Source organism: Odocoileus virginianus, chromosome 31, assembly GCF_023699985.2.
Source record: "Odocoileus virginianus isolate 20LAN1187 ecotype Illinois chromosome 31, Ovbor_1.2, whole genome shotgun sequence".
In the NCBI taxonomy this organism is placed as follows: domain Eukaryota; kingdom Metazoa; phylum Chordata; class Mammalia; order Artiodactyla; family Cervidae; genus Odocoileus; species Odocoileus virginianus.
The window spans coordinates 42,134,150-42,159,660 of NC_069704.1; positions in this window are offsets into that span (position 1 = coordinate 42,134,150).

Consider the following 25,511-nt stretch of genomic DNA (forward strand, 5'->3'; position numbering starts at 1 on the left):
GCATCCACATTAAAATGCCAGGGTTGATAGACTGTGTTAAAACACCACAAAAAACAAAACTGTAGAGCCCAATGAGATAGTCTTAGTTACATGAAAGTACAGCAAAATTCATAAAACTTTGAAAACAAAAGAATGTATAATGATTTATCATGTAAATACAAATGAGGAAGAGATGGTCCTATGAATTCAAGACAATAAGCTGTTCAAAGGAGAATGAGGTCATTCTCCATAACAAAGATATAATAATCATTAATATTTATGTTTAAATATCATACTAATTGAAATAAAGTGGACAGAGAAAGACAAGTAGCATATGAAATTACTTATGTGTAGACTCTAATAAAGAATGATACAAATGAGCTTATTTATAAAATAGAAAGAGACTCACAGATCTCAAAATAAATTTATGGTTACTAACGGGGAAATGAGTGAAGGGAAATGATAAATTAGGAGATTGAAATTAGCATATACAGCTATTTGTAAAATAGATGACTAACTAGGACTTACTGTATAGCACAAGTAACTGTAGTCATATTTTTAAATAACCTATATGGGAAAATAATCTGAAAAAGAATGGATATATACACACAGACACACACACAAAATTGATTACACAAAATTGATTACACAAAATTGATACACAAAATTGTATACATGAAAATAACACAACATTGTAAATCAACTATAAAAATAAAAACTTTTTTTTAAATGACTTTGACATTCATGAATAATTGCATCACACATAAAGGGAGACTAGCATAGCTCTCTCAGTCTTTACTAGATTAAATTGACTAGAACAAATGGAGGTAGAGAGGATTGAATAATGTAACAAGTAAGGTTAATTTTATAGATGAATATCAAAATGTGTAACTTGAGAGAATATATTTTTCCCAAGTAACCATGACATGTTTATAAAAAATTCATTATACCCTAGATCACAAAGAAAATTAAATTTCCTGAAAGAAGCATTTTCTGTTCATATTTTCTATTTGCCAAATAATAAAGGTAAATTAAAATCTCATGGTTTTTAATAAGTAAAAAGAATCATTTTTTAAAATTAAGTATTTAAGAAATCAGAAAAAATAACCAAAACAATAGGAAAAAATCAGAAATTATAAAAAATAACAGAACAGGAATTCTGTTGTTATTGTTTAGTCTCTAAGTAATGAATTAGAAATTGAAAAAGCAATAGGAATTTGAAATAAAAATCCAAGAGCCTTTTAAAATTTATCTGATAAATAGTTGGCAAGTATAATAAACAATAAAAAGTGAGATTAAACACAAAAGTCTTAAGATACAGCATGAAATCCTAAGAATATTTCTTGAAACTCAAAAAGATACACTTTTCAACTCTGTGTTATCTAGTTAGAAACTCTTACTAAAATGGATGATTTTCTAATAAAATGCAATGACCTAACTGAACTTAGATAAAAAACTCAACCTTCTATTTTGATTAAAACAAATGAAAGAAATTTAAATTGCTTTTCAAAATCATCTTACAGTCTCACTATAAATGGACCAAAGTCTTTTTGTTTCTGTTTCTTTTTATTCATCTCTTTCTGAATCTCCAGGAATTCCATCTGGATGGCTCCATTCTCCAGCAGCTGAAGCTTGGGCAGCCTTCCAGAACTAACACATCTCTTTCAGCATTTCCACAGCTGTGTTATTCTAAAAGTCTTCGGTGTGCCCAAAGTTTTAAAGTCATTACAACCTAAAATTATAACTCTAGAACACTTAAAAAACACAAGTGGAGAGGAATCTTGAACTCTACCAGAGTCCAAAACCATATTTTTATCCAATGAGTGAGTCTCATCCCCTAAATGAAATTTATCCTTTCTAAATCACTACTGACAGTGATTGCAGGCATGAAATTCAAAGACACTTGCTCCTTGAAAGGAAAGCTATGACAAACCTAGACAATGTATTAAAAAGCAGAGATATCACTTTCCTGACAAAGATCCATCTAGTCAAAGCTAGGTTTCCAGTAGTCATGTATGGATGTAAGAGCTGGACCATAAAGAAGGCTGAGTGCTAAAGAATTGATGCTACTGAACTGTGGTGCTGGAGAAGACTCTTGAGAGTCCCTTGGACAGCAAGGAGATCAAACTAGTCAATCCTAAAAGAAATCAACTCTGAATATTCATTGGAAGGACCGATGCTGAAACTGAAGCTCTAATACTTTGGCCACCTGATATGAAGAGCAACTCATTGGAAAAGATGCTGATGCTGGGAAATACTGAAGGCAAAAGGAGAAGGGGGTGGCAGAGGGCAAGATGATTAGATAGCATCACCGACTCAATGGACATGAATTTGAGCAAACTCCACAAGATAATGGAGGACAGAGGAGCCTGGCCAACTGCAGTGCATGGGGTAGCAAAGAGTGACTTTGCAACTGAACAACAAGCTTGTAAGACTCTTTCTATCCCTGATCCATCAGGTTGAGTGCATTTTGCAGGGTTAGAGACCAGAAGATACAGGCAGAGTGTATATGAATATGGAAACATAGAAAACCATACAAACAGAAAACAAAGCAAAACAAAACAGGCCATCATCTTTGTATAACTTACTCCAAACACGTTATTTCTTTCTATCCTTTATGATTCAAGCCTTACTAGTCAAGAGAAGACTCTTGAGAGTCCCTTGGACTGCAAGGAGATCCGACCAGTCCATCCTAAAGGAGATCAGTCCTGGGTGTTCATTGGAAGGACTGATGTTGAAGCTGAAACTCCAATGCTTTGGCCACCTGATGTGAAGGACTGACTCATTTGAAAAGACCCTGATGCTGGGAAAGATTGAAGGCAGGAGGAGAAGGGGACGACAGAGGATGAGATGGTTGGATGGCATCACCGACTCAATGGACATGGGTTTGGGTGGACTCTGGCAGTTGGTGATGGACAGGGAGGCCTGGCGTGCTGCAGTCCATGGGGTAGCAAAGAGTCAGACATGACTGAGCGACTGAACTGAACTGAGCTGATTCAAGCCTTGGATAATTATGGACAGATGCTAAAAGATATCCAAATTTAACATAAAGGAATCTGATTTAAAAACTAAACATAAGGATTCGGACCAATACAAGTCAAAACAAATAGGTCACAGAAATATCAGAAGGAAATGCAAGGAGAAAAAGTTTTATGGGGTAGAGATTTTCTCTCAAGTATATATTGATAAAATTCTCCATGAATCCTTAGTGATAAAAAAATTAAAGTCTGTATCAGACCAGCTCTAACATACAAACATACAGAAGTTCCCTGTAGAATATATGTAGTTAGCTTTATGTAATTTTATTAGATAAACTGGGTAATGGGCTTCCCAGCTGGCACTAGTGGCACTACTGCCAATGCAGGAGGCCCAGCCAGGTTCCATCCCTGGGTCGGGAAGACACCCTGGAGGAGGAAATGGCAACCCACCCCAGTACTCTTGCCTGGGAAATCCCGTGCACAGAGGAGCCTGGTGGGCTACAGTCCATGGGGTGGCAAAGAGTCAGACATGGCTGAGCGACTGAGCGCACGCACATACATACACAAAATGCACGTGTAGTTCTTATTGAAGAGCATGGGTTTAATCATTTTTTAACACTTTATTAACTCCTTAAGATTCAGGGAGGGCCTAAAGCAAAGCTTTCCAGATATTGTTATTGATTGTGATCTTGGCAAAGTTTATCCCCGATGAGAACAGCTGTCCTAATATAGACTTGTTTCAGAATGGGACCTAAATCATTTTGCACTAAGCCAATGAGATTTCAGAGTCTGTTCCTGCAGCTTACTTAGCCTATTTTGACTAAGGCATTTTCCTTCCAATCTGGCCATCACAACAATATCATTTGTCATTGAAAATGCATACTTCTGCTTTTTAAACAACACACTGTTATCACAGAAAATGTGAGAACTTCTATTATTCCATATTTGTCTTTCTATGTGCCTTATACCTCTATATATACTGTTATCCTGAACAATAATTCCAATAAACCATGATTATTTGGGAGTTGTGCTTAGTCACTCAGTCATGACTGACTCTTGCGACTTCATGGACTGTAGCCCGCCAGGTTCCCCTGTCCATGAGATTTCTCGGGCAAGAATACTGGAGTGGGTTGTCATTTCCTTCTCCAGGGGATCTTCCTGACCCAGGAATCGAACTCAGGTCTCCTGAATTGCAGGCAGACTCTTTACCTACTGAGCTACGAGAGAAGCCCGCCTAAGATATTATTCCCCCAGATATCTGCTTAGCTAGCTTTCTTATCTTCTTTAACTCTATGCTTAAGTTTCATCTTCTTAATGAGGTCCACCCTGACTACCCTAGTTAATACTACCAAGTGCATCTACACAAGCACACACATACATACACACACACACTGCAAATCCCTCTTGTTCTACTCCATTATTTATTTTTTCAGAACAAGTTGTACTTTATTATATACTATGCAATTTACTAATTTATATCTGTTGTTGTCTGTCTTATCTCAATCGCTTCCTTCATTGTAAATCCCACTGAGGTTAAGACATTTCAGATTTTGTTCACTGCCAAGTTGGTATCTAAGACATAGCAGAAAATTAATAAATATCTATTGAGTAAAAAATATATTCATTTAGAGTAAGACAAGATGCCAGTTGCTGTGAGGGATATAAAGATAATACAAGATGCCATTTCACATTTGGACTTGCTGAACTTAAAATCTAGAAGGAGAGATCTAGAAAGTACAGACAACATTAAATATAAAAAGTAGTGTGTGCAAGACATGATAAGATTATTTCTAGTTTGGTTGAAGACTGTGTGTGTGTGTACGTGAGAGTGTATGCACACACATGTGCAGAGTGGTTATAAAGTTTTAAAAGCAATCTCTTTCTTAAATTTGCCCTAATCCCTTTTACCTTGTTAAATTTATGGACATAGGCCACAATTAAATGTATGGATTGTCCATGACCTTAAGTTTAACAAAATAAGAATACTCCCAAACAGTTGAAAATATGTGTATAATACACAGCACTGTGATACTCATGGTTGAGTCTACACAAAGAAGCCCCTCGAGGGTACTGTTTATTACATTATAACATGTCTGTTCCCTGAGGTCTCCAGGGAGAAATATACAGTATTTCTTAGGGATCTGGAATAGTTTAGTATCTGCTGAACAATTCATCTGTTTTTGTTACAAGGATACTGTAAATTGTGTAATTAATCAGATTGTCCTTTTCAAACAGTTTGTGTGAAAGCTTGTGGCCAAATTAGTGGTTCATCTATTGCAAAGGCAAGGTCTTTTACGGCTTGTATTTTAAGAGTATTTTCCTCTTTTCTTGGTCTGGCTTTATGAATCCTGCCTTGTTTGGCTTTTTCTTTGTCGCCTTCTTTTTAAGCTTGTTTATTTATTTAGTTTATATCCTTATAACCCATTTAAAATCCTTTCATAGAGAAATTAGGGAAAATACAAAGAAAACAGCTATTATGTACCTATTACAGGCACATCACTGTGCTAGGTCTATGGAAAGGAAAATAAAGGAAGGAAGGAGGCAGGCAAGTAGGCAAGAAAGGGAAAAAAAAAGAGAAACAGAAGGAAAATAAAAAGATGACGTAGCCCCCGTCCTCAAGGACCATGAGTAGTGTTGACCCGGAGCTCTGGGTACAGCTTCAGAGCACATGGATTTCTCCCCTTTCTGAACTCTAACAACACTTAGATTCAATAACACACAATTTAGCACTTGATGATATACTGCCTGGTACTGTCTGCTTATTGTTTTATGTGGCTAAGTGTTGCCTTTTGAGCAGGGACCTTGTATTAACTCCTCATGTCTTCTCACAGTGAGTATTGAGTCTCACAGTGAGTATTGAAGTTGCTACACAGATTGATTGACTGAAAAGCCATCCTTACCAGGAGGATGGTGCAGACGCTTCCTAATATACAGGCTGGTAGAACTGAGCCCCTTAGACCTGCTAGTCACACAGTAGTATTGACAATTTGATTTCACCTTGCTGCCTGCAAGGATCTCTGAGGAAATGGACCCTTGCGTATAGTTCTCTGAGTTTGGTTTGTGTCTAAATGTGTTATTGTGAAGGGAAAATGAAATGGTTTAATAATAATTAATTCTTGCATTTAGCAGAGATTTGCTGAGGGCTTACTCTGTGCCAGGCACTGTTTCATGCTTTGATAATAAATCAGTAAAGAAAGCAAAGACCCAGAGACTTCCCTCATGTTCCAGTTGCTAAGACTCCATGCTCCCAATGCAGAGGGCCTGGGTTCAAACCCTGATCAAGAAATTAGATCACAGATGCCACAACTACAAGTTTGCATGCTGCAACTGAAGATCCAGCATGCTGCAAGGAAGATCAAAGAACCCGCACGCTGCAACTAAGACCCAGCACAGCCATGTATATAACTAAATAAATATTAAAAAAAAAACAAAACCAAAGACCCCTGTCCTGATGGTGTTTATAGGCAAGCAGGCTGTGGAGAGAGGGGAGGAAGGCAAATATTAAACACTAGATACAGATCTTTCTGACCCCATGAACTGTAGCCCACAGGCTCCTCTGTCCACGAACTTCTTCAGGCAAGAATACTGGAGTGGGTTGTCATTCCTTTCCTCCAAGTGATCTTCTCAACCCAGGAAATGAACCCAGGAAATGAACCCAGGTCTCCTTCATTGCAGGCAGATTCTTTACTCTCCAAGCCACCAAGGAAGCCCCATTAAAAAGTAGTATAGCATATTTAAAAAGAGAAGCAGTATAGAAAGTTTTTAAAAGATAGACATGTGTCAGGGCCAATGAAGTCTTTCACGAGGGTAGAGTTGTGCTTGGAATTAAGGTGGTTGAGCAGCGTCTCAGGAGCAGGAATATCTGAACAACGACTGAAAGGAACTGAGCGAGTTAGATATGCTCGCATCTGTTCTAGGTGGAGCCAGTGCAAAGGTCCTGAAGCAGAAATGTACTGGGAGAACTCAAACAGCAGCAAGAAGTTGAGGTGATTGGCATGGAGGAAGGCAGGAGAGGATGGGAAGAAATGACCTAAGAGTGCAGTAGGAATCCAGATCACATAGGACTCTAGGGCATATTGTGGGACTTTTTATTCCTGGTAGGATGGGAAACCAGAGGAAACTGACATGGACTAATTAGTTTTTAAGAGTTTTATCCTGTTGCTTTGTTGAGACTAGACAGAAGAGAGGGTGAAAGCTACAAAACAAGTTAGGAGCCAATGGCAATAATCTGAGTGAGAGGTGGTGGTGATTTAGGGCTGTAGCTTTATTTATAAATGGTGGCAAGTGGCCAGAGTCGAGAAATATTTTTAAAGGTGGGCCGTATAATTTTTCCTGATGATTTGGACACATGATGTAAATGAATGAGTGGAATCAAGGGTTTTGACAAAAGTTCTGACCTGAGTAAACTAAAGGATGGAGTTGCCATTTACTGAGCTGAAGAAGACTCCAGGAAGTACAGAGGTCTGGTGTTGGACTTGATACTTCTTGTTTTTCTACTAGATTTCCAAGTGGAACTTGACCATGATAGTCTGTTAGTGGAATGGTAATTTACAAGAGAGATCTGGAATAGAAATATAAACTTGAGGGCTAATGGGATAGAGACGTTATTTAAGGCTGTAAGACTTACAAGAGGCCACAAGAGATGAGCTTAGACAGAGGTAAGAGAGCTCAAGGAATGAGCCCCGTGACCCCCCCATGAAGTAGAAGTAAGGACAGAGGGCCTGCAAAGGAGCCTGAGGTGTGGCCAGTGAGGCAGACAGAATCAGGAGAGAGTGGTGGTCTGAAAGCCACGCTCAGAAAATGTATCAATGAAGAGAGTGTTGTCAACTGGGTCAGAGCTATTGAGGGGTCAGCTGAATGAAGACAAGTCCAGCAATGCAGAGGTCATCAATGACTGTGATAAGATCAGTTTTACTGGTCTGGTGTGGCCAAATGATTGATTGAATTGTGTTTAGGAGAGAATGGTAAAAGGGAAATTGGAGAAAATGAATAGAGATAATTCTTTCAAGGGTTTTGTTGCAAGGGGAGCCACCAGGTTAGTGGCTGGTAGGGAAGTGAGGATCACAAGAAGGGTCTTTTTAAGATGAGAAAAGAAGCGATAAAGCAATATTTTGTATGCTGATGGAGCTATTTCAGCAGAAAATGAAAAAATTCAGTAATGCAAGGGAGAGAATAGGGAAGAATTGCTGAAATAATGTCTTTGAATATGCAAGACAGGAGTGAAAGAAATGATGGAGGGCAGAATCTGGCTGAAGATGGGGGCACAGACCTGGGGACAGGACGATGGAACATGTGGAAATACAAGCTGCTGGTGAGTAGGACGCATGCATATGTGCTCAGTTGCTCAGCTGTGTCTGGCTCTTTGTAACCCTGTGGACTGGAGTCCACCAGGCTCCTCTGTCCATGGGATTTTCCAGGCAAGAATACTGAGGCAGGTTGCCATTTCCTACTCCAGGGGATCTTCCTGATCCAGGGATCGAATCCCTGTCTCCTGCATCTTCTGCATTAGCAGCAGATTCTCTCCTACTGAGCTACCTGGGAAGCCCAAGTGAGTAGAATGCAATGCTATAATAAGAGCCAGTTTTTACTATACACCTACGATGTGCTAGGCACTGAATATAGACAAAGGATTCACAAAAATCCACTGCGGTGGGAACTAACTTCCATTGTTTACAGATGATGAAACAGGTTTAGAGAGCGGAATAGCTTCAGAGAGTGGAATAACTTGACCAAGGTCATACTAAGGCTGGTAACTGGTAAAGTGGTTATGACAGCCTCCAAAACCATGTCTTCCTTATGCCAAAAGTCACAGTGATGATCACTATTCTCTGCTATTTCTCTAGAGGATGTCTGTGGTCTCTTGGGAATGGACCTCTGGGAGAATCACTGGGCACTTCCCCAGAGGCCATCAGATTCCAGCAGAAGCCATGAATGAAACAGGAGTCAAGAGGCCGCAGTCAGCACAATTTGTCACTTCTCCTCTCTTTCTGTCTAAATGTGGTTTCAAGTAACCACGAAATGGTGGTCCAAGGGAAAACTCTCCCCCAAGAGTGCCACTAATATTTAATATTCCTCTCCACAAAAGGAGGAAATAGGAACTTGCCTAGAACCCACTGAGTAGATCAGAGAAGGTGATCGGCAGATGTCGAGGGAGGTCTACCACAGTCTCTAGCACTAAGCCCTGTGCATCTGGATACCAGAGCTGAGGATAGTGCTGGAGCTGAGTACACTGCCTTCTGTCCCCTGTATCACGTTATATGGGTAGCTTGTCCTTCCCATAGAAGATTTGAAGATGCCTAAAACTGGAGACCATCGAGTCCAGCATCCCACCCAGTGGGGAATGCTCTCAGAAACGACCCCGCCAGATCCTCTTGGACAGCTTCACTGACGGGGATCTCACTATGCTATTGCTTCTCTGCTGGCTCAGCTGGTAAAGAATCTGCCTGCAATGTGAGAGACCCAGCTTCAGTCCCTGGGTCAGGAAGATCCTCTGGAGAAGGGATCTACTTCAGTCTTTTTGTGTGAAGAATCCCATGGGCAGAGCAGCCTGGCAGGCTACAGTCCATGGAGTCGCAAAGAATCAGACGTGACTGAGTGACTGACATTTTTACTTTCACTTTTCTGTGTTATTGGACAGGTGGCTCCATTGTAGTGGACAGCTACAATTGTTCGAGTTTTGCCTTAAATATTGCTAGAATCTGCTTTCTTTCATCCCTCTGCCCCAACTACAGCAGTGTAGTTATACCTGCTTGCTTTTCTGGTTAGACCATTTATCCTAAGCAGCTTCGGTGGAGGCAGAGATTTACTTTTATAAACGTATGGAAATAAACTTGGTGGTTGCAAGAGTTGAAGCGGCAGGAGACGAGGGAGCCTGCTTTACAGAACACCAGGTGGTGATACTTTTTGTTCCAGTGAGGCAGAGAAAGACCAGATTTGGTGTATTCCTGACACTACTCTGTGCTGGGTTATTTGGACCCCTTGGCTTCCCTCTTCCACTGGAATCTGCTCTGCTATGATTCTCCTAGCAATGCTTGTCTGGTAGAGAGTAAGTGAAAGAGTTTCCCCAGCCCCACTCCTCTCCCTTAGATCACCCTGATTTATCTGAGCAGTTTTTGCTCATAACGAGCCAACCTTGAGGGAGCCCTAGTGATATCACTCATCAGAGCAAGCACATAGCTTGAGAGAGAAGCTGTCACATCTGAAATGCCATATTTCTCCCAGAAAGAAGGAAATCTGTGAGATGCCAGGGGCAATGGTGGTGAATGGTGCAGATCTGGGTCCTAAGATGCTTCAGTTGTGTCTCACTCTTTGTGACTTCATTGACTGTAACCCGCTAGGCTCCTCTGTCCATGGGGATTCTCCAGGCAAGAATATTAGAGAGGGGTGGAATGCCCTCCTCCAAGGGATCTTCCCAACCCAGGGATTGAACCCACATCTCTTATGTCTCCTGCATTGGCAGGCAGGTTCTTCATCACTAGCGCCACCTTTCCTGCCTGTTGCAGAGCAGACGAGCGAAAGCCATTTTCTAAAGGCCTGCAGAAGTGGGTGCCACACCCAGGTCCGATGTCCTGTGACCACAGTTTGTTACATCGAGGTGAAAAGGTAACACGCTTCCCCCCCTTTTCTTACAATAATTTCTAAACTGCTTCTATACAATATATTTTATTCTTTCTAGGGACAGCTCTGTGAATACTTTGTGAATTTACAGAACATTCTGTTTTAAGGCCCATTCAGGGTGAACATAAAGTCCTGCCTTCAGAGGGGTACAGGATGGTGAGTGAAATTCAAGTTCTGCCCAGCTACCTGCCCATTTACCTGTTTCTGAAGCTTCAGCCCACTCTTCAGCAGAGAAGCATCAAGACGGAGGGAGGTCCTGAGAAACTAAATGGAGCTGGACTGCCAGCATCTGAAGCATGGTCAGCCTGATTCCAGAACTTAGAGGAAAGGGTCAGATGGGTGGACATGGAGTTGGGGAAGAAGTATTTTCTTTAGGGCCCATGGTGCTATCATGAATTAAAACATTTTGAGGTTGGTGAATCCCTTTGTACTTCTGAAAAGATGCGAGTAGTTATTCATCAGCTTTGACTCCTCTGCACAACACGGGACAGCCACCAGTGATGTGTGGAGTTCTTCCTGTGGTGACCAGTCACAAGCAAGAAAACACAAGGTGCAACAATCACCTACCACACCCAGAGATGGTGCTAAGAGCTTTCGCATATGCTACCACGTTCAATCCTCCACTCGGTTAGAAGCAAGATGTTATGAAATCTTACACAAAAGGAAACCAAGGCTTGGAAAAGTTATATAAACAGACAGTTCTCCAAAGAAGACATACAGATGGCTAACAAACACATGAAAAGATGCTCAACATCACTCATTACCAGAGAAATGCAAATCAAAACCACAATGAGGTTCCATCTCACACAAGTCAGAATGGCTACTATCCAAAAATATACAAACAATAAATGCTGGAGAGGGTGTGGAGACAAAGGAATCCTTTTACACTGTTGATGGGAATGCAAACTAGTACAGCCACTATGGAGAACAGTGTGGAGATTCCTTAAAAAACTGGAAATAGAACTGCCATATGACCCAGCAATCCCACTGCTGGGCATACACACCAAGGAAACCAGATCTGAAAGAGACACGTGCACCCCAATGTTCATCGCAGCACTGTTTATAATAGCCAGGACATGGAAGCAACCTAGATGTCCATCAGCAGACGAATGGATAAGGAAGCTGTGGTACATATACACCATGGAATATTACTCAGCCATTAAAAAGAATACATTTGAATCAGTTCTAATGAGGTGGATGAAACTGGAGCCTATTATACAGAATGAAGTAAGCCAGAAAGAAAAGCATCAATACAGTATACTAACACATATATATGGAATTTAGAAAGATGGTAATGATAACCTTGTATGCGAGACAGAAAAAGAGACACAGATGTATAGAACAGTCTTTGGACTCTGTGGGAGGAGGCGAGGGTGGGATGATCTGAGAGAATAGCATTGAAACATATATATTATCATATATGAAAGAGATCACCAGTCTAGGTTTGATGCGTGAGACAGGGTGCTCAGGGCTGGTGCACTGGGATGACCCAGAGGGATGGGATAGAGAGGGAGGTGGGAGGGAGGTTCAAGATGGGGAACACATATAAACCCATGGCTGATTCATGTCAATGTATGGCAAAAGCCACTACAATATTGTAAAGTAATTAGTCTCCAACTAAAATAAATAAATAAATACATAAAAAAAACAGTACAGGGCTGAGCTCTGGTTAATTTCAAGTTTACTGCACATTATCCTAGATTAAACTGTGAAATGTTTTCACCATCTACACCTATCCCATTATGACAAATTTTGGAGAATTGTCTTGATTCTCCTCTGGATTTTGATCGAGTCTCAAATTGTTTGAAATAAGTGGAACTTGAATTGCTTTTTGGTTAATAGGGACTTGGTACCTATAATTGGTTTTAGGAGTTACAGGATAGCATCAGTGCGAAATTTTGGAGGGCTCATGTAGAAGGTGCCAATAAATGCTGGTTTGAGAGAAAAGGCACATCCAAACTTTGCTTACAATTCAGCGTTGTGAGAACGTATTAGGCCCCTGTTGTGGTAGAATCCTCTACAAGACATCATGGGCGACCAAGTGGAAATATTTGTAAATTGCCTGAAAAGACACAGGACACAGCTGTACAACTATACCTAAAATGCAGGTAAATTATAACAAATATGCTCAAATATGCAATAAAGACAGTAAAAGCGCCAGGAAGTCAGAGGCCAGACGAGTGAGAGATGGAGCAGTTACAGTACTCCATGCAGGAAGGAAGCTTGGTCTGGGGTTGAGAGAGTGTAGAATTTGCCTGAGAAGAAATGGAGAACTTCTAAATGGGAGGAGGAGGGACTACTTAAGTGTGGAGGTGAGAATGCCTACAGTTTCAGGGGGAACGACGAGGTAATCAAGTTGGCAGGAAGTGCACAGGAAACAGTTGAAGATTTGATAAGAAAGGTCATTGGTCTGAATGCTAACTTCACATGTGAACCTTATTGCAGTGACCATGAAGAGCCAGAGCAATTTCTTGAGCAGAGGAAGGCTCTAATGAAAGGAGTTTTCAAGTTTGAGATTGTAGGAAGTGAGCTGACAGTGCCTTTGAAAGTTGAATCTTAGGCAAATCATTTCCATATGTTATAAAAATAATTACTTTAGACTTGTTGTTCAGTCACTAAGTCGTGTCTAACTCTGCAACCCCATGAACTGCAGCACACCAGGCTTCCCTGTCCTTCACTATCTCCTGGAGTTTGCTCAAATCCATGTCCATTGAGTCGGTGATACCATCCAACCATCTCATCCTCTGTCTTCCCCTTCTCCTCTTGCTCTCAATCTTTTCCAGCATCAGGGTCTTTTCTAATGAGTCAGCTCTTCACATCAGCTGGCCAAAGTATTAGAGCTTCAGTTTCAGCATCAATCCTCCCAATGAATATTCAAGGTTGATTTCCTTTAAGAAGTACTTTAGACTATATGGATATAAAATCTATTAACTTGTTGGCATTGACTGGACTATAGCTATCTTTATACTGTTCATGTAGAAAACTATGCATATAGGGGTCTTGTTAAGCTGACTTTTCTTGAAGTTTGGGCAAATTACTTATTGATGAAAGGATATGTCTAGTTAAAAATGAGTTTTCCTTATTAACTTGTGAGTCCTTTTAACAACAGTTTGTCAAGTTTCAATATTAGTATGTTACTATGTTCAGGATTAGTATTTGGTTTCAAAGTAAATTAATGCATTTCCTTTAAAAAATGGAAAAGGAGTTTTCAGAAACTGAATGTAGGTGTGGCATGCAGGTAAAGTGGTGGAACAAATTCTGAGGGGAAGGGAGACCATTTGGAAAGTTATTGTTATGGCCAAGGAGGGAGGTCACGGGCAGTTAACCAAGGTGAAGGTGGGAAAGCAAAGAAGGGCTGAATGGGGCTCGATTCAGGAAATAGTGCCTGGGAGTGCACAGGGGCCCGGGGGAAGTGGGAGGAAGGACTAAGGATGATTGAATGGTTTATGGGGCCTCCCAGCTGGCTCAGTGGTAACTAATCCACCTGCCAAGCAGGAGACTCTGGTTGGATCCCTGGGTTGGGAAGATCCCCTGGAGAAGGAAATGGCAACCCACTCCAGTCTTCTTGCCTGGGAAATCCCATGGACAGAGGAGCCTGGTGAGCTGGAGTCCATGGGGTCGCAAAAAAGTCAGACACGATCAAGCAACTAAAAATAACTATGGTTTAAGCCTAAGTAAAATGAGGGCACCATCCTCTTTTGGATGAGGCTCTAGGTGAAGGACTTTGCTATGGGTATGAGGCAGTGACCTAGGGGTCCAGAAGCCTTGCTCTGAAGTTTTATGTCCTTATTTGTTTTAGCCAGGTCACCCCTGCTCCACTTCCAGGCTCGAGGGCTGATAAAATGTGCTTGGAGGTCCATTCTAGGACCTTCATGCAAAACTCTCTGGAAAATGCTCATCTGTCTGCTTCCCCTGCCCCATCCCCCATACCTAGCATGAACATCTCTCCAAAAGGTTGGAGCCTCCAGGGGCCCCACTTCCACATGCAAGAGTCAGTGTACACCACTCCACACAATCGTGGGCATCCTGAGCCTTTGTGCTCGGGAACATTGAAGTTAGCTAACATTCCAAGGGTAGACTGCGCTGGGCAAGCCAAGCCTCATTAGCTGTGTGGTTGGGTCATGGTGCCCGCTCCGAGGATTTAAATAGCAGCATTGTCAAGATGAGACAAAGCAACTGTCCCCCTGCACTAAGAGCCCATCAATCCCTGCAGTCGCATGCACAGTCCCCTCAGCCAGCTGAAGGCTTCTTGGTGAGATAGCGTGCAGAGGAGGCAGCTGCCGGTGGACAAGGGACCATAACCTGTGCTGTTCTGGGCTTCTACTGATCAAAAGAGCAGAACAGACTGAAGAATGGGCTTCGCCCCCTGACAGGATCGGGCACTGCCCATGTTGTGAGCATAAATAAGCAAGCAACAAAAGGGACTCCAGATGGAACCTCATTTCTGCAGTCCTGAGCAGCCTCTTTTGTCATCTTAAGGGACAGAGTGACTGCGGGGAAGCAACAGGCAGGATGGGTCCCAATACATATGGAGATGATTGGCTAATATCACCTCGGTAAGATTTCAAGGCAACAGCGAGTGTCTGACCTGCTAAAATATAAATCCTCTCTGTTCTCAAGTGGAGCTTAAAATTCCCACCACCACACATCCATTGTGCTGAGAAATTGCAGTTTTGGTCACCAGGTGATAGGTGACCTCTTTTCAAGTTCCTCCAGGTGGGATAGCACATTAAAGCATTTAAAGGATCCTGTCTATATTTTTTGTTTGTTTGTTATTAGTTTAAAATATCATTTAATACTCACACCATCTTTCACATACACATGATAATTTTAATTAAAATATCCCAAGTGATATCAATAATTGTCTCAAGTTATAAAAAACAAACCAATAAAATGTTAAATATCATATTTTATTTCCTCAAGTGGAAAAATGCTTGTAGACATCAAAATTCATAAATCAAATGTGTCTTATAATTGTTGTTCATGTTACCAGTAATATAGTTTCTCTCTTGTCTTAAAGGAAAATGGTTACTGAATGGTTGATAACACTTTACAGTCTGAACAAGCTAGTTCACCTGCAATGCCTGGAAAGTGTGCACTTTGGCTAACCCTTGTTGATGAAATGGGAAAAAAACAAAGTTTCAGAGTGTGGAGTGCTGTGGAGTGGAGGTAATAACAGGCCAGGAACTAGAATCAATGACCCAAGCTAGCAGTTTGAAGACTCTTGGCCCCTTGAGAGGATTCTTGGCCCCTTGAGAGGATTCTTGGCCCCTTGAGAGTGGGGATAGAGAATACAAAAAGACATCTGAGTTTGCCAACAGTAAGCCCATGCATGTTTTTGTGATTGGGCCTTTATATGCATTACTTTATACATATTTTGTGAAACATTTTATCCATCTTCTTTTTTTATTTGATTTTTAAAAATTATTTATAGCTTCTTATTTGGCCATACCTCATGGCATAGAGAACTTCCCCAACCAGGCATAAAACCTATGCCCTCTACAGTGGAAGCATAGTCTTAACTATTGGATAGCTAAGGAAGCCCCTTTTTCCATCTTCTGTTTGATGTCAAGACCTCCGTCATCTATCTAGTAGTATCTTTGACTGATTCTATTTTACAATAGCTTATATTGACATTTCTCAAAGGTGTTTGACCACCAAGCACTTATTAATTGATGTAACATCAACAGGAGCACAATATATAATTTGTACATTTTCTTTGTATTTCCCTTTTGTGAAAACTCACTGTGAGGCATGTTTGAGTTGGATCCTAATTCTATCACTTGCATTATGCGTGACTCTAGATAAATAATGTTAACCTCCTTGGTTCCTCTCTTGTCTCCTGCTCTAACTAAAACTTGGCTGACTTTTATCAATTGAGATCTTTTGTCTCAAATTCACTGTAATCCTGCATTGGGATATTTGGTAACTGTTCTCTTTGCCTCCCACAGCCATTTCCAGACAGTTCCTCCCTCCCTTTTGTAAAAGCCCTCAGCCTTTGAGGCTCAAATCCCATGACCACAGCCCTTTCTCCCCTTTCCCTAATAATCATTTGAAGAGTTCATCATCATACTTCTTTATTTATTAAGATTTAACACTTGATTCACCATCTACTTTTCAACACTTGCCCTTCTTTGTCTTAGGCAAAGTCAACAACCACATGGACCACATGTTAGACATCAGGTTTCATGATTTCTTTGTTCAGTGACCTTTTTACTGAGACATTTGTTCCAGTACCAGATGGTGGGACACATCAGCACTGCAAACTTTGCCTCCAAAATACATGAACTTGAACATTCACTTTTATATTAAAATCTGCTATACTTCCACCTCAGACCTTCTCGGGTAACTCAGTGGTAAAGAATGTGCCTACCAAAGCAGGAGACCCAGGGATCAAACCTGGAAGATCCCGTGGAGAAGGAAATGGCAATCCCCTCCAGTACGCTTGCTGTCCATAGGAAATCCCATGGACACGGGAGCCTGGTGGGCTACAGGCCACGGGGCCACAGAGAGTCAGACATGACTGAACAACCAAACAGCATCCTTCCTCCCTAGTTACTCAAATTCTTCCATGTGTGGGTGCTCTGATCTCAAACGTTCATGTCTCTGAACCCCATTCTTATCCATCAGCCCCCCTTCATCTGAAAAGAAGCAACCCACCTTCTCTGTGCTAACATATGAGTGACTGAGCATAGTAGGAAAATATTATAGAAGTGGGTAGATTGATAATCATGAAATGATGAACACTAAGTTAGGTCAAGTTCCCTGGAAATTGATTCTGAGATGGAGATTCACGTTCGCCAAGTTTCTGACTGTTCTCATTTCCTCATGAAACCTATTTTGTCCCTACTTTATATATACTTTAGATTTCTCTAACCCTGAGCCAGCACCTTTGCTGGTCTATGAGACTTACAGACTGCAGTGACCCATTCATTTATCCTTGAGGGATTTAAACTTATGGTCATCAAACCCTTTTTGGGCTGTAACTGGAGCACATGTCCATTTATAGTCAAATGAGTGGAAAAGTGTCAAGAGAAACTCCTGTGGATCACTGAAGTGACAAATATATTTCCCTTTGCTTACACTGTATAGCAAGTGACCCTATCTCCTCTTGTGGTTGGTGTTAATTGACTTCCTGAGATGATGACCGCTTTCTCTGCCTGCTGCTTTCATGGTTACAAGCCCAAAGAAGTCACAAAGCAGCAATAGAATAAGTTTTAATGAAAGCTTGCTCAAAGTGTCACTTCCAGTGATGTTAAGCAGGGCTGTTCCAACTACCATTCTTCAGTTTCTGTACCCATTTCTGCAGTATAGAGAGAGATCTTATATAAATATATAATGAATATTGATTTAAGCAATAGAAAAGTATATTGTGCCATGGAAAATAGTCCCCATAAGCTCAGATTATCATAATAAAGCTGTGTTCTCCAAAGAGTATATTCTTGGCAGTTCTGAAGTATAATAATAGGCTGAGTAAGTCTCATGGTCATGTGTCCCTGCCTTCCCTCCTTGGCTATAAAGTGGGTGTGCTGTTCTGATAAGATATTTTGTAGGATCCCATGTCAATAGATTAAACGCTGATCCACTGTGCTGGTTAAGCACCTCCGGTCAAGGAAGGCACACTCATAACCAGAATACTTGTCAATGCCATCAAGATAATCTGCTCCTTCCAGGGTAGAAGACCTCAGTGTAACCCACTTACCACCAAGTGTCAAGTTGGGCTCCTCTAGGACTGATGCCATATTGCAGGCCCAGCATTTGTCTCTGTTGTAAACAGAGTAGACACTTTGCAGCTTCAAGAGTTAATTTAGCCTTGGTTAGTGGGAGCCCACGCTGTTGAAGCCCATGTATGGTATCCATTCCCGTCATGGTTACTATGTTTATAAACCCAGTGTGCAAGTTAGGGTGCCATGAACCAAGTTGGAGTGAAGTTATTGTTGGCTTTATTATTTTGGTTCTCTCTGAAGAGCATTGCCGTATAACATAATAATCTTCACATTTCGGGCCACTCATTTAAGTCAGTCTACAAGATTCTTCTCCACTTTCTCTTGTTTCAATCTTCCAATCTGTGTGTGTGTGTGTGTGTGTGTGTGTGTGTTTACAATCCCTTGACCAACTGGCCAAGCCTTTCATTATTGCCCATGAGACCATATGTAGTCTTATTTCAGGCCACTTTTCTTTCCACCCAAGGTAAATACCCAGATGGATTACTCAAAGTTCTTTCCTGCTGGCAGCATTTCTCCTCAAGGCCATCTTTCAGGACAAGTTCTGAATGGGGCTATACCCCAGCAAAAGTTTATTTTCAGTTTCCAGTCACATACCCAACCAGTCTATTCATGATCAAGTTCATCTTCTTCCTCCTCTATCAGCTGATCATTATGCCAGAGTGAGCTGAAAGGGAGGCGCCGTAAGTGTGAACTTACAGAGGGATGCTAGGATAACAATGGTGAAAAACAGGGCTATGACTGATCTGTTCTGCCTTGTGGCTCTGCTTATGCCTGACTTGGAGCTCTTTCAACCTTGCAATGGATTGTTGCTGAGTCTTCTACAGTTACTACTTGGGGGACCTGGTAGAATTCAGCTTATGAAGGGTAGTCCTCCTGCATAGCCACTTGGTGCCCCACAGACAGATGTTCAGTTTCTATCCGTGTCCTTTGGCAAAGCTAGTAGCTGGTTTTTGAATAGCTGTTGTTTTTCAGTTGCTCAGTATGTCTGACTCTTTGTGACCCCATGGACTGGAGCACGCCAGGCTTCCCTGCTCTTCACCACTTCTTGGGTTTGCTCAAACTCATGTGCACTGAGTTGGTGATGCCATCCAATCATCTCATCCTCTGTCACCCCCTTCTCCTCCTGTCCTCAACTTTTCCCAGCATCAGGGTCTTTTCAAATGAGTCAGTTCTTCTCATCAGGCGACCAAAGTATTAGAGCTTCAGCTTCAGCATCAGTCCTTCCAATGAAGATTCAGGGTTGATTTTCTTTAGAATTGACTGGTTTGATCTCCTTGCTGTCCAAGGGACTCTCAAGAATCTTCTCTAACATCACAGTTTGAAGGTATCAGTTCTTTGGTGATCAGCCTTTCTTATTGTTCAGCTCTCACATCTGTACATGATTACTGGAAAAACCGTAGCTTTGACTACACGGATCTTTGTAGGCAAAGTAATGTCCCTGCTTTTTAACACATTGTCTAGTTTTATCATACCTTTTCTTCCAAGAAGTAAATTTAATTTCATGGCTACAGTCACCATCCGTAGCGATTCTGGAGTCCAGGAAAATAAAGTCTATTACTGTTTCCATTGTTTCTCCTTTTATTTTCCATAAAGTGATAGGACCAGATGCCATGATATTTGTTTTTTGAGTATTGAGTTTTAAGCCAGCTTTTTCACTCTCCTCTTTCACCTTCATCAAGAGGCTCTTTAATTCCTCCTCACTTTCTGCCATTAGGGTGGTTTTTTAACAGTAGTATTAGCTTTCCTGGTGTTTCAGACAGTAAAGAATCTGCCTGCAATTCAGGAGACATGAGTTTGATCCCTGAGTTGGGAAGATACCCTGGAGAAGGGAACAGCTACCCACTCCAGTGTTCTTGCCTGGAGAATCCCATGGACTGAGGAGCCTGGCAGACTATAGTGCGGGGGTTTCCAAAGGGTCGGATGTGAGTGCATGATTCTCACTACCACCACTACTACTATCAGTTTCTGCTGTAGGTGGCCTTGCCCTGATACAGTTTGATTCTTCCACGAGGCCTTACTATAAATGCCACCTGGTGTCTTTTCTCTCTGTGGATACCTATAGTACCACAGGGTCTGTGAGGTGTGTGGCACATGTTTTAAGGCTGCTTGCACAGCAGTCTGACCTGCTACAGAGCCTGTTCCTGCTCTATGCCCCATTCAAAACTGGAAGCCTTCCATTTCAGCCACAACATGGATTGGCACCATATTCACCAGTGTAGCATATGCTTCCTCTAGCACAGAAGAGGCCAATTAAGCATTGTGCTTCCTTCTTATTGTTGCAATACGGGCAACACAATCATTTGCTCTTTACTTTGAAGGGAATATCCTGCCATGCCCCAGACACTGGCCTCAAAAAATTTTTACTAATATGACAAGTCCCTTAATCTTCACAGCTTTCTGCAGGTCAGACCTCTACCTGGCTGCGACACTGACCTTGTCAATCATTATGACATTGTACTCACCTTACTGTGGATGGTTAAATGCCACTCCTTGGCCTCTATTATTGCATGACTCTGTCATCTCTGTTCCTACTGGGGAGTTCAGTTCCATAACATACTCTTCTCTTAGAAGTTCCAGTCTGCAAAGATCAGCCAAGCCTTGAACTTTTCAAGAATTTTAGTATCTTTCTCTATTAGTAACCTCCAGGAAGCCATAACAAAATACCATTGACTGGGTGCTTGAAAAGAAATTTATTTTTCATATTTCTCAAGGTTAGAAATCCAAGATCAAATTTCTAGCCAATTCAGTTTCTGGTGAGAGCTTTCTGTCTGGCTTGCAGATGGCCACCTTTTTACTATGTCCCACATTTTCATGTGCTGTTTGCCAGTGTGTGCCCCATGGGGAGGGGGAGAGAGAGAGAATTTGCTTTCTAATCTTATAACCTTTGAGTCCCAACCTTATGACTTCAGTTAGCCTAAATTACTTCCAAAGACCTGACCTCCAAAATACAGACTCAGTAGACATGAGTTTGAGCAAACTCCAGGAGACAGTGAAGGACAGGGAAGCCTGGCATGCTATAGTCCATGGGGTTGCAAAGAGTCAGACATGACTGAGCGACTGAACAACAAGGATTTAGGGCATCAGTATACAAATTTTGGAGGGACACCTATGTTCTCACCTGCATATTCCTTACTGCTTTGATGAATGAAGTGTCCTTTAGGCTCTCACAGGGAACCCTGTCAGCTGAGACTATCATTCTTTTCATAGTGTATTCATTCTAGCATGACCACTCTCAGAATTTCTTCTATAATCTGCCACTACAGTTTTGGCATTTCTACCTCATTTAGCATGGGTCACTCCAGCATGTGTCCTAGAAGGTCTACCCATATGAATAAGCTCCCTTTTATCAAACTTTTTGATCCACCATCCTTGACCTAAGACTCTCAGGAGCCAGTCCTATCTCCTGCTGCCACACATAGATAGATCTCACGTCTCCTTTCACATGTGACCCCCTTTCTCCCTTGGTGGGCCCATAACTTCCCAATTATCTTATACAGAGACATGACCTTAACTATGGGGCTTGCACCAAGAACGCCAGGTGGGGTTATATCCTCAAGGAGGTGTGTGTTTGACAAATAAGAGGCCTTTGCAGCACTTTTAAGCAAGAGGAGGGAGAGAGTCATCTTCTAATAGGTAAGAGTGGGCCATTTCTAGGGTTCTGGAGAATATGGGGTTTCCAGGTTGAGTCTGTCAACACCAATGTCCCCATCCTAACTCTCAGGTTTCCACTCTTTCTCAGTCATATTTCTGACCTTGGTATAGCAGACTTGTTGAGGCTCAGAATTCAAACTTCTCTAATATCTTACTATCCTTATAATTTTTCCAGTGTCACATATGGATGTGAGAGTTGGATCATAAAGGAGGCTGAGCACTGAAGAATTGATGCTTTCTAATTGTAGTGCTGGAAGACTCTTGAGAGTCCCTTGAACTGCAAGATCAAACCAGTCAATCCTAAAGGAAATCAACCCTGACTAGTCACTGGAAGGACTGATGCTGAAACTGAAGTTCCAATATTTTGGCTCATGAGATGCAAAGAGCTGGCTCATTGGAAAAGACCGTGATGCTGGGAAGGATTGAAGGCAAAAGGAGAAGAGTGTGGCAGAAGATGAGATTATTAGATATCATCACTGACTCGATGGACAGGAATTTGAGCAAACTCTGGGAGATAGTGGAAGACAGGAAAAACTGGCATGCTACAGTTCATGGGATTGCCAAAAGTCAGAGACGACTTCGCAATTAAATGACAACAATAAGTCTTTAGAATAAAGTTTGTGGCCTGATCCATGACTTTTCCTGCCTCCTTCTGCAGGAGAGGGCCCTCGTTATACACTGCCAAGGAGTCCCTCTGACTTTTACACTTTGCCTTAAATTAGTGATTAATCACCCTCAGTCGTCATTGTCTCTCTCCAAGGCATTAATAGCACTCAGCAACAGCCGTTCAATCCCATAGGCTTGAAAGTGACTGCTTCCTGATACTTCTCAAATCCTTGAGATATTTCACCCTCCAGTGCTTCCCCTCCCACTGGTATCTCATCCCAGTTTACCACCTGGCAAAAACGGTAATAACTCTTACTACAGCACACTAGAACTCCAACTACCTCCCATGGCAGGCCTCATCTACAGCTGGGTCTATGCAGATATACTACTCCAAAATCCCATTTCAGAGTCTGCTCCTCCTGGTGGTCCAGTAGCTAAGAATCCATCTTGCAATGTAGGGGTGCGTATTGAGATTAAGTCACTCAGTCGTGTCCAGCTCTTTGAGACCCCATGGACTGTAGCCTGCCAGGTGTGAAAAGTCACCACAATGAGGAGCCAGTGCACAGTGACTAGAAAGTAGCTCCTACTCAATGCAACTAGAGAAAGTCCACTCACAGCAATGAAGATCCAACACAACCAAAGATTAAACAGATAAATAATTAAAAAATAAAATAAAGTCTGCTTCTTGATACCAGCTGTCTTAGTTCAGGCTCCTTGAAAGCAGACTTTGAGATGGAGATTTGTGTGCAGGAGGTTTAAGGGGAGTGCTCTCAGGAATGACTCCTAGAAAGGAGTAAAGGATGCAGGACTGGGCAGAGGGGGAAGGCAAATCATGATGTGGCAATAGCATTAGTCTCAGCCAGCCCACAGGAAGCTAGGAGCTGGGAGGGCCTTTCAGAGTTGTCCCAAATTAATTTTGTAGTAATATCCATCAGCTTTTCACCTTCTGGTTTTAGTGCTTTTGGGATTACAGTTAAGTAATCATCCCAAACCCAAAGCAACAAATTTATTTTCCAATTTTGTTTCTATTTGTTTATATGTTTGCTTTTCTCAGCTCCTGATAGGTAAACTTATTATAAATAAATAAATTATGACCAAAGTCTGAGTGATTTAAACATATGTAAACTTCCTGGACTTAGCACCTTACACTTCACAATTGTCTAACTCACATTTCTGAGGTTACTGGGATCTTCGAGGAGTCTTCAAGAACAGAGAATTGTCAGGAAACCAGAGAACCAATGTCAGGACAATTTTCAAAAAGGGAATGAGAAAACAAAACAAAATTGCAAAATGGGTTATAGAAAAGCAAAGTTTAAGAATATCCAGAAAAGGAAAGAGAGAATTCTACATTCCAGAGTGAGTTCTCCCAGAGCATGTCATGTCAGGCTTATCTTTTTTTTTTTTTGGTCTAAGTAAAGATTTTAGATTAGTAGATCTGGAAAATGCATTTCTGGATTTCATTAAGACATTTTGAAAAAGAAAATTACATTGCATTACATTCTATCTATCCTATTCTGCCTTAGTCTACTCTTGCTTAAGAAATAAAAAGAAAGGATAAAAGGATTTTAGACATAATAACTTAGTGAAGAATGCAAAAATTCACATTGGTGATAAATTAGAGGTTTTCGGTGACCTTTCTCAGGGCTCTTACTTACTTCAATGTTAGTCAAAATATTAATCTATGAAATCGGTTTTCTGCAAAATCTGTTTTCTATGAAAACAGAAGCAATAGTCATAAAATTTGTGGGTGACACAAATTTGGGATGGTTAGTAAATATGCTGGATGACAGAATCAGGTTCCCAAAGTTCTTGACAAGTTGGAAGAATGAAATGAATCTAAACTGATGAAATTTAACCAAGGAGAATGTAATATCCTGTATTGAGCTTAGGATTGGAGTTTAACAACTCCACAATCATAGGATGGGATGATTGTAACACTGCTGTTCAGTGGCTAAGTCTTGTCTGACTTTTTGCAACTCCATGGACTATAGCATGCCAGGCTCCTCTATCCTCCACTACTATCTCCTGGAGTTTGCTCCAATTTGTGTTCTTTGAGTCAGTGATGCTATCTAACCATCTCATCTTCTGCCCCCTTCTCCTCCTGCCTTCAATCTTTCCCAGCAGCAGGGTCTTTTCCAATGAGTAGTCAGCTCTTCACATCAAGTGGCCAAAGTTTTGGAGCTTCAGCTTTAGCAACATAGTAGCTGTAAAGGAAAGCACACAATGCCTGGGATTTAGTTGAGAGTAAATTCATTGAGGTCACCTAAAAGCAAACACGCTCTTGACTGCCAGAAAAATACTGTATTGCTTAAAGTAAGAGGTGACCGTTTTGTTACATCCTGTGTAAGTGAAGCCACAGATGGAGAAATGTTTTCTAGGCGCCATACTTTGCTAGACCAAGTCTGGAGGAGAGGACCCAGAAGGGCGGAGATCCACAAAGCCTTACATGTAGGCGATTATCTTGGAAACTGTTGCTGTCTAGTCTGTAAAGATAAAACAGAGAAATACACTGGCCCTGGCTGCAAATATTTCATAGAATACCATGGAGGGGAAAGGATTAGCATTTTCTTTTCCTTCCAAGTGTTAGAAATGTAGCTTTCAACAAGTTGCAAGCTAAAAAAACACATAGATTTAATACAAGGAAGAACTTCAATTCAGAGTTACCTTTATGCGTATTCCGTCATGACATGACTGGTAAAGCACAGATTTGATGATGACACAGAGTGAATATTTTAGGAAAGATTCAAGCATCCATTGAGTTGAAGGTTTGACTGGAAGACGATTAAGGTTCCTTTCAACCCTCAGGTTCTGTTCCCCTAAACCAAAGGCCAGAATTTCTGTTGACTTTGAGCAGATCATTATTGGAATGTGGTCTCTTGCTCAGGGCCCAGAAAAGTTAGACTGGTCAAGAGCGATCTTTTTAAAGAAGGCCTCTTTTGAAGGAATTTAAACT